This window comes from Bidens hawaiensis, unplaced genomic scaffold (assembly GCF_021521415.1).
Source record: "Bidens hawaiensis isolate Kalapana, Puna unplaced genomic scaffold, B.hawaiensis_p1.1 tig00016126_1, whole genome shotgun sequence".
NCBI classification, from domain to species: domain Eukaryota; kingdom Viridiplantae; phylum Streptophyta; class Magnoliopsida; order Asterales; family Asteraceae; genus Bidens; species Bidens hawaiensis.
Genome location: NW_027492469.1, coordinates 138,138 through 148,414, shown reverse-complemented (window position 1 = coordinate 148,414; position 10,277 = coordinate 138,138). Strand labels below are relative to the sequence as shown.

The following is a 10,277-nucleotide window of genomic DNA, read 5'->3' as shown; positions in this document are numbered from 1 at the left end:
AAATTATGAATGAAATGTTGAATTGCTCTCTAAATCTTGATCTATTTCCATCTATTTTGTTTGGCCAATGAATTAATCGTTAGAACCACATCAGATTAATCTTTAATATGCAAACGTATTTGATTAATGCTTCTGATGGGTACGTTTTTTTGGTCATACATATATAAATTTTCCTGGTAATTATATACACAATAAACTGATAACCGAATGTACCCCTGGTGTTGAAATTAGAGAATATGTTTAATTTGTCATTTTGTTGATTATATAACACATGCATTTTACTCGTTCCTAATTACCATAGAATAACCTGTCAAAATACTTGAAACGTATAGATTTACTAACTAATTTATTTACAATAAGATGACTAAACCATTTTATCAACAATAGATGTCCAAATATACTTTAAATGAATCAGGGACACCCCTTAGTGCTTGCATGACGAGTCAAGTGACCTAACAAACGGAAAAAAAAAATAAAAAAAATAAATAAAGGAGCAAACAAGTTACAATCATGAGTTTTGTTTTTTCATCTCTTTTATATTATGGTTAAAACCATCATTTATTTAAGAATCAATCACTAACATTTGATTTTGTCTTCCTCCTATTGATTTTATACTTACGAACAATGATGATAAATAAAAAGACGAATGACAATATTTTAAGGATTCACAACAAGATCACTTTTGTCCAATTTTGTGTGTGTGTGTGTGAGAGAGAGAGAGAGAGAGAGGATATCATATTATCGTCGTTGATGTGGAGGAGAGATGGATGAGAGGATACGGGAGGGGCATTTGCCTGTTAGTGGGGAAAGGGACGGGCAATCCCGGATATTATAATGTGGCGGCGTTCATGATTATTGATGCTTTTATAATTATTAATTATTAAAATTATAATATCATGTATGGTCAAATCAATTAATTCATGTTCTTGTTTTATGTAGTGGTTAACAAGTTTAGCTATAACTATTGTAAGTTAAAATGTTACATTTTTTTTAAATAAACATGAATAACCACTGTTACAACTATATTAAAACATCTATGGGGCGTAAATCCACAAACGCCGACAATGTTGCTAATCACCACAACGTCTCTGCAAACTTTCCACAAATAATAAATCTATCTCGGAACGTCTCATGGTGAAGTAAAAAAAGAAACAAAAGCTTTCCAACACCTTGTTAAAGCCCTTGATAAATGACTCCAGAAGTTAATTTCGTAAAAGGGCTCCATATGAAATTAAGAATAGAGTTCAAAATTTCATTTCGCTAAAATTTGATAAGCTAATGTACAATTGATGGTTGAAAGCATTTCGCAGGGAAGGGAAGAGGGGCGTGGTATTCACCACCCTCGACCCTCGTCTACCAGTGTCATAATTAATAAAGGCATTTGGCCTAGCAATATCTCGACGTGTATAATGATGTCTCTATATGAGGAAAAATTCTACTATTCTGGTAAGGATAGGTTGTTGTAAAAAAAAGGAAAATTGAATTTTAATAATCCCAGCTTAATGCAGTTGCCGATAATAATCCCAACTTATAAAGTAGTCGTCACCGGTCGTAACTTTCACACTGTTTGTTTTCATTAAACTTAACGGCGTTAAGTTTTTTCCAAATTTAAAATATATATTTTAGGGTTTTTGATCGGAATGAGATATGAATCGATTAATGTAAAACTTAACTCGAAATGGTGCTCCAAACAGCTTAATTTTTGTTAATTAAAAGTTGACAAAATGGCAAAAGACGTCCTTTACGTTTGACCTGATTTTCATTAGACGTCCTTTAATGAAAGAAATAGCAAAATGCATAACTCATGTTTCAAAGTTGTTGCACCTTACGTCCTTTTTCCAGTTAGATTTTTTCGTTAAATCAGCCCACGTGACAAACACGTGAGGGCAAATCAGTCATTTCATTTTTCCGTCTTCCCTCTTATTTCCCCCCGTTAACACACACCCCCGACGTTTCATTTCACAAAACCCCCTTTCTTCCTTTCTTCTCGAAAACCTTCGTCTCTTCATCTCTCTCTCGCTAAATCTATACAATGAACTGGTACATTCGAGAAAGCATTGACGATAAGGATGTGCATCAACTTTACGGTAATGTCTACCCTAAATTGTGATTTTTTAGTTGTTTAGGTTTGAATTTTGGGGTTTTTACTTACAAAAAATATGCAATTTTGCATAGGGTTATCCCAATCTTTTCAGCTTCGAGATTAATCACGGTGGTAGGTTTACTAGTCCTCCAAATCGTACATATGTAGGAGGTCAGTGTCATTTCGTGGACTTGATCGACATAGACAGGTTCTCAGTTCATGAAATTGGTGAAATGATGGGTGAGTTAGGCTATTCCAGTACGGATGTAATTTATTACCAGTTTTTACATCCTGAAAAGGACTTGGATACTGGTATTGAAGACTTGTGTAGTGACCAAGATGTCTTGAGGTTAGCTACACATGTTGAAGTGCATAAGCTCATTAAAGTGTATACCCAACATAGGATTGAAGACATTAAGGAATTTTGGTCCCCAACTAAGCCCAAAAAATTGTCTATTGAAGAAATTGATGATCCTGAACCTTATGCTATTGTCCCAGCTAGGTGGAATGCATTTTCAAGTGGTGGTGGAGGGCAGTCAAGTGGTGTTGGGCTTAAGGGTGATGTTAGTCTTGAGGGTGGTATTGGGCTAGAGGTTGATCTTGGGCTTGAGGGTGGTGTTGGGCTAGATGTTGATCGTGGGCTAGATGCTGATGACAAGTTAGATGTTGATGGTGGGCTAGAGGGTTATGTTGGGCTTGAGGCTGATGTTGGGATTGAAGGTGGTGTTAGGCAAGATGTTGATGGTGGGCTAGCTGCTGATGATAGGTTAGATGTTGATGGTGGGCTAGAGGGTTATATTGGGCCAGAGGGTGACATTGGGCTTGGGGCTGATGTTGGGATTGAAGGTGGTGTTAGGCAAGATGTTGATGGTGGGCTAGCTCCTGATGATAGGGTAGAGGCTAATGTTGGGCTAGCTGATGATGATAGGGTGGAGGCTAATGTTGGGCTAGATGTTGATGAGGATGTTGTGTTAGAAGATGATGATGTTGGGCTAAAGTCTGATGATGTTGGTAGTGGTAGTGATAGTGATAGTGAGGGTGGGGATGAAAGTGAAGATAGTGACTTTAAAGCTAATTTAAATGATGATGATAGTGATACTGATAGTGATGATACTTTTAAGCCAAGAAAGCAAAGAAATGTTGAAGTTAATACAGACATGGATGATCATGAAGTTAATATGGATGATTACAATGACTTAAGAATTGAAGAAACTAGCACTGTCTAACAAGATGTAGATATACAAGATGAAGTTTTAGACAATGATTTGATTCTAAGTGGGTCAGATTCTGATGATAATGAGACAAGCAATAGAAAACATCAGTTGCATGCTGTTAGAAAAGCAAATGAAAATAGGAATAGTGAAGGTAAGGCTAACTTTTTTGTAGGACAAGAGTTTGGGACTAAGAAAGAAGTCAAGATGTTGGTTAAGCAACATTATGTTGAAACTAGAAGGCAACTTGTATTTGCCAAGGATGATAAAGTAAGGTTAAGGGTACAATGTGTTGGGTCTCTACCAGATTTTGATATTGATGATTATGGGGTTCATATTGCCAGTCAACCAAAGCCTAAAGGTGATGTTGGGAAAGGGAATACAAGTAAAGGGGCTGCTTTAAAAAAAGGGAAACAAAAGGTAGTGGTTGGTAAGGGCAAGAGGCCCATTAATGTTGGTGGTAGGGGCAAAAAAACAGATCCAGACAAATTTCAATGCCCTTGGTTAATGCTAATTTCAAAACCAAAAGGTGTTGAATCTTGGGTGGTTAGGGTTACAAACTGATCATAAATGTCTTCAATCCAGAAAAATTAATTCTTGCACTTCTACCTTCTTATCACACCAACTACTAGATCAAGTTCATACAAACCCAGAAATACCTGTGAAGTCTGTTCAAGAACAGTTTCAAATAAAATATGAATTAGGGGTTTCTAGGTTGAAAGCTTACAGGGCTAGGGCTAAAGCTAAGAAAATGGTCCAAGGAGATTACATCTCACAGTATGCTATTCTTAGAGATTATGTGTTAGAATTAAAGAAACAAAATCCAGGTACTACTGTTAAGATTCAGGTCGAAGAGGACACAGATGCAAGTTTACCAACTAGAAGGTTCAGAAGGATGTAGTTTGTTTTGGTTCTTTAAAGCAAGGGTTTAAAGCAATAGGGAGGGATCTACTGGGTCTAGATGGTGCATTCATGAAAGGGCCATTCCCAGGTCAACTATTATCTGCAGTAGGTGTTGACCCAAACAATGGAATCTATCCACTTGCTATTGCAATTGTAGAGACAGAAAATCTCAACTCTTGGACTTGGTTCCTAGAACTGTTAGGTGATGATCTGGATTTTGGTAGAAACTCAGGCTTTACTTTCATCAGTGATAGGCAAAAGGTATATCCTTTTTACTCATGCTTTACTTTGATCAAATTTGACTAACAATTTTTTTGTTGAACAGGGCCTTCTTCCTGCAATTGAAAACTTGTTCCCATGTGCTGAGCACAGATACTGTGTCAGACACATTCATGAGAATTTCAAGGCAACTTTTAGAGGGAAGCTGTATAAAGAGTTGTTGTATAAGTGTGCCCATGCAACAACAATTCCTGAATTTGAGGCTGGAATGGAAGAGTTGAAGGCATTCAATAAGGAAGCACACCAGTGGTTGTCCAACATTCATCCTAAACACTGGTCTAAGTCACACTTCACTGGTATGAACTACAAGCCTTTGATGTTTTCATTGTGTTGATCAACAACTTGAGTGATGTCTTGCTTGTGTTCACAGGTAGAGCAGTGTCTGATGTATTGCTTAACAACATGTGTGAGGTTTTCAATGGTAAGATAGTGGAAGGTAGAGACAAGCCTATCATATCAGCTATTGATTACATAAGGGAGTATTTAATGAGAAGGATAGTAAATGTTTTAGCTGTTATAAACAAGACTGACAGCCTGCTTACACCCAATGCCACCAAAGAGTTTGATATTATTAGAAAAAATGCATCACATTATAATGTTCAGTGGAATGGGGGGGGGGGGGGATTTGTATCAGGTTAGTGGTAGACCAGGTAAGCAAAGAGTTGTTGACTTAGTTAGGAAGACATGTACCTGCAGAAGGTGGGAACTCACGGTATGCAATTGTTTATAGTCAAGTGTTTATTTGTGCAAGTGTTTATTGCCAAGTGTTTATTGTTAAGTGTTTATTCCTTAGGGTTTAAACTATGTTCTATTTGCAAACTAGGTATTCCTTGTGAACATGTGGTGGCAGCAGTTTGGTACAAGGCTACATATGGTGAAAGGGTTGGTGCTCTAGAGAGTTGGGTTCATCCAGTTCATACAATGGAGACATGGAGGCAGGTTTATGCATTTAAGATAAACCCAATCAATGACAGAGTCTTATGGACAAAATCTCCATGTTCTATATCTATTACACCACCCAAACATAACAAGCAAGTTGGTAGACCCAAGAAGGCAAGCAAGAAATCAGCATTTGAGATGGAAGAAACGACAAGATCTGGTAAGCTATCAAAGAAAGAGACTAAAAGATCTTGTTCAAGGTGTGGCAAGTCAGGACACAACATAAGGTCATGCAAAAAAAAAGTGTGATTGGTCTTTGGGCTAAAGGTGCAACAAGTTTGTTTGGGTAGTTTGGTCTTTGGATGTTAGTTTGGTCTTTTGAACTTGTTTTAATGATCTAGGATGTTTTATGTAATGACTATGCTGAATGGTTGGTTTATGTAATGAATGTTGTTAGTTTATGTAGTCAACGACTTGCTTAAATTGTCAACTAGTGCAGTCAATAAGTTGAGTCAATTGTGCAAGATTGAGTCATTTGTCAAGATCACAACTTGTGCAGTCAACATTGTGCAACATTGAGTCATTTGTGCAGTCAACTAGTTTGTTTAAATTGTGCAGACAACTAGTTTGCTTAAATTGTGCAGCCATTTGTTCAGTCAACTGGTTTGCTTAAATTTTGCAGCAATTTGTGCAACTAGTTTGCTTAAATTAAGTCATTGAGTCATTTGTGCATATCAATATTACATAACATCACATTGCACAACATTACATAAGATCACATTTCAAAAGTCAGCATTACATTGCATAAGTCAAACTACAAATCATAGATCATACAACAGCAGATTGATATTACAAAACATCACAATTCTATCATCCCCTAGAAGAAAATTACATAAATTATGAAAGCTATCCCCTAGAAGAAAAGTACATAAATTATGAAAGCTATCCAACTAGCAATCAACATCTTTTTGAGTTTGCTTGCTTTGCATCCAAGATTGTTGTTTGTTTCCTCAAGATTGTTCTTAGCTTCTGCAAGATTGTCATTAGCTTCCCGAAGACTAATATTAGCTTCTTCCATGCTATTCTTAGCTCTTAGCAGACCAGGGATTATGTCTGTACATCTTTGACATTTCTTATGATCAAACCATCCAATAAACTTACATTTTGAACCCTAATTATAAGAAAAAAACATCAAATTAAATGTAGGCAAAAAATTTTCAAAATAAAATCTTACCTGGACGGGGCATGCATAGAAACGACGCCCTGGGTTTTTATCAGTCCATGAAGTTTTAATTACGGCTTCTTTACCACAATAGCAGAACACCATCCTTCAATCAATTACGGGTTCAATCAAACGAACCCTATTTCCCGAATTATTTGATCGAGTTAACCCTAATTTCCTATATGTACGTCGGGGGTGTATGTTAACGGGGGGAAGACGGAAAAATGAAATGACTGATTTGCCCTCACGTGTTTGTCACGTGGGCTGATTTAACGAAAAAATCTAACTAGGTTAGTGACAAAGAATGTAACGTGCAACAACTTTGAAACATGAGTTATGCGTTTTGCTATTTCTTTCATTAAAGGACGTCTAATGAAAATTAGGTCAAACGTAAAGGACGTCTTTTGCCATTTTGTCTTAAAAGTTTAATCACCGGAATTGAAGCATCCTTTAGTCGTTTTGACCAACACTTTGAGGTAAATTTTACATCAATCGACTCGTATCCTCATTCCGATCAAACACCCTAAAATATCCGTTTGAAATTTGGAAAAAACTTAGCGTCGTTAAGTTTTTTTAACGAAGGTCCAATGAAAACAAATTGTGTGATAGTTGAACCGGTTACGGCTACTTTTTAAGTTAGGATTATTATAAGAGACAATTGTATCAAATTGGTATAATTAAAATCCAATTTGGCTAAAAGCTAAAAAAGACAAAAGAAAAAAAAAACTAAATAATATTTAGTTGATAATTTTAGTATATAATTACTCAATTTTTCTAGGGTTCTTATGGATCCTATTAAAATTGAATACTTTGGATATATTCAGTCATCTCAAAAATATCTATTATCGGTTTACATTTACATGCTAACTGGGTTTTTGATCGATGACTGAATAATCACGATATTGTAATGGAGAATGCGAATGAGGATCAAAGAATGATAACAGCATCAGCATCAGCATCTTCTGAAACTTCAGGTATGGCCCTTATGTTTGTTACTGCTTGCATACATGTTCATAGCCCTAATTTCAGCCTAAATTACTAATCTTTTTATCAGCATCTCCTGGATCAGATGATGTGAAAAACTGTTGTGTCCAACAAAGAGAAGCTTTACCAGGAGAGCCCGTATGCATCGAATGCGGTCGGTTTGGGGAATACATATGCGATGAGACCGATGACGATATCTGCAGCCTTGAATGTAAGCAGAAGCTCTTGTTTAGAATTAACCAACCCAAATTACCAACTAAACTTCAACCGCATCCCGTAAGACTACCTGCAACCGATGAGTGCATTTATGTTCAAGACGATAATCGGTTTTTAACTGCTAGCCAAACCGAATCGATTAGGGCTAAGTTTGAGATAGTGGTAAAGGGTAACCATGTTCCACCTCCGGTGTTATCGTTTGCTCATTGTAATCTTCCTCGTAAGCTTTTACAGAACATAGAGTCTGCGGGATATGAAATTCCTACGCCTGTTCAAATGCAGGCGGTTTCTGCTGCGTTGAACAATCAAAGCCTGCTCGTTTCAGCTGAAACTGGTTCGGGAAAAACAGCGTCTTATTTGATTCCCGTAATCTCTCATTGTGTGAATGTCAGGAAGCAGGCGGTTACACAGGTTACAAACGAGAAAAAACCGTTGGTGATGGTGTTAACGCCAACTAGGGAACTTTGCATACAAGTTGAAGAACAAGCGAAGGTTCTTGGAAAAGGTTTACCTTTTAAAACCGCGCTGGTGGTAGGTGGTGATGCGATGCCTAAACAGATCCATCGTGTACAGGCGGGAATAGAAATGATTGTCGCTACACCTGGCAGGCTTATTGATCTTTTAACCAAATACGATATTGAATTAGACAGTATTTCAGTTTTAGTTATAGATGAAGTGGACTGCATGCTTCAAAAGGGCTTTCGTGAACAGGTTATGCAGATTTATAGGGCTTTATCTCAACCTCAAGTTTTATTATACTCTGCAACTGTTCCAGTTGAAGTGGAAAAGATGGCGAGTTTGTTGGCAAAAGATGTCAACGTCATAACCGTTGGAAAGATAAACAAACCGAACCAGGCTGTGAAGCAGGTGGTTATATGGGTCGAGTCAAATAGAAAAAAGCAAAAGCTTTTTGATATATTGACTAGCACAAATCATTTTAAGCCGCCTGTCATAGTGTTTGTGGGGTCGAGACTTGGGGCGGATCTACTTTCTGAGGCTATAACTGTAACTACCGGGTTGAAGTCATTGGCTATTCATGGTGAAAAGAGTATGAAAGAAAGGAGGGAGATTTTGAGTTTGTTTTTACTAGGAGAGATTCCAGTTATTGTGGCTACCGGGATATTGGGTCGGGGGATTGATCTTTTGCTTGTGAGACAGGTTATCGTGTTTGACATGCCGAATTCGATTAAGGAATATGTTCACCAGATTGGTAGGGCGTCTAGAATGGGAGTTGAGGGTAGTTCGATTCTGTTTGTTAACGAGGAGAATAGGAATTTGTTTCCAGAGTTGATTGGAATCTTGAAATCGTCTGGGGCTGCTGTACCTCGGGAGATTATGAATCCTAGGTATTCAGCAGCAGCAGCAGCCTCGTTACCTAGCAACAGGGGCAATCGAAAAAGGAAGGTCGGTTACTAAACCGTTAAGAGAAGTTTGGTGCCTATTGTTTGTGCCATCAGGTGTTGAACCACATAGCCATATCTGTTTACATCCTATTTCTTACCTAATGAAGATTCAGATTATGGTTGCCAAGAATGTTATAACTTAAAGGTGCTTCTAAAGAACAGAGCCATGGCATCCAACTGGAGATCACAAAAGGGGCATTTTTTTTGTAAGAAATGTAAAACAAATGGTAAGGTTGTAGTTGACAGGAAACTATATATGCATGGATGGTGAAAGAGGAAATGCAAAGATATGGTGTAAATTGACTCTGTTCAGACTAGAATAAAAATAGTTGCCATTTTTTTTAATGTTTATGCTTTAGGTTTACTAAATATTAATTTATTCTTTTCTAACTTGAGAGAGTCTTGCTATATAACTTCCTTTCAAGGCCTACGTGTTCGAAAATTGTTTGATGCGCCATTGGTTACGACAACCTTTACCAAGTCCGAACGATTTGCAATATTCACCACGGCCCACAAGCACAAATCCTCGGCGCGGAATATAATCCCAAAGTACTCCAAAGACTCAAATATAGTAAATAAAGAAGGTGGTAAGACCCTTGCAGAGTTCCCCAACAGCATAGAGCTTGGGAAGCTCGGACCCGGTCAAGATCCGAACAACAAGGAGCACTCAACCACTAGTCTAGTCTAGTAGTCGTTTTTTTTCTATTAGTTGCGATGCAAACAGGCCTTTGAAATAGAAAGGAAGGACAAGTTGGTTATGGGAGGAGATTGTAAATATCCTCGATTTAATCAACTATGTTTTCTAATGTAGGTTCTGGAGTTCTAACATTTGAATTTCTCTTACATTCTACGTTCCCGAAATGGATCCTGTCAAATATTTCACATTGGTTACGAGTTCAACGTTTTAGATTTAGCAAGTTTGATGCGCATTTATAATGGCATGTCTAACCGTTACAAAAGTGAAGTCTATCAAACTTTTGTTGATATATTTTGCCATTTTGGGATTTGAGATGATTTTGGTGCTTCATGTTGAGGACTTAGGAGTATGGTATTGGAATATTTTGGTATTTGAAACAAGTGATATTTCGCATTACATA

At 37.3% G+C, this 10,277-nt stretch overlaps 1 pseudogene; it reads left to right on the top strand.

The window, feature by feature from the left end:
• Positions 1-7,484: 7,484 nt before the first annotated feature.
• LOC143550700 (DEAD-box ATP-dependent RNA helicase 41 pseudogene) lies at positions 7,485-9,193 on the top strand (annotated as a pseudogene).
• Positions 9,194-10,277: the final 1,084 nt, after the last annotated feature.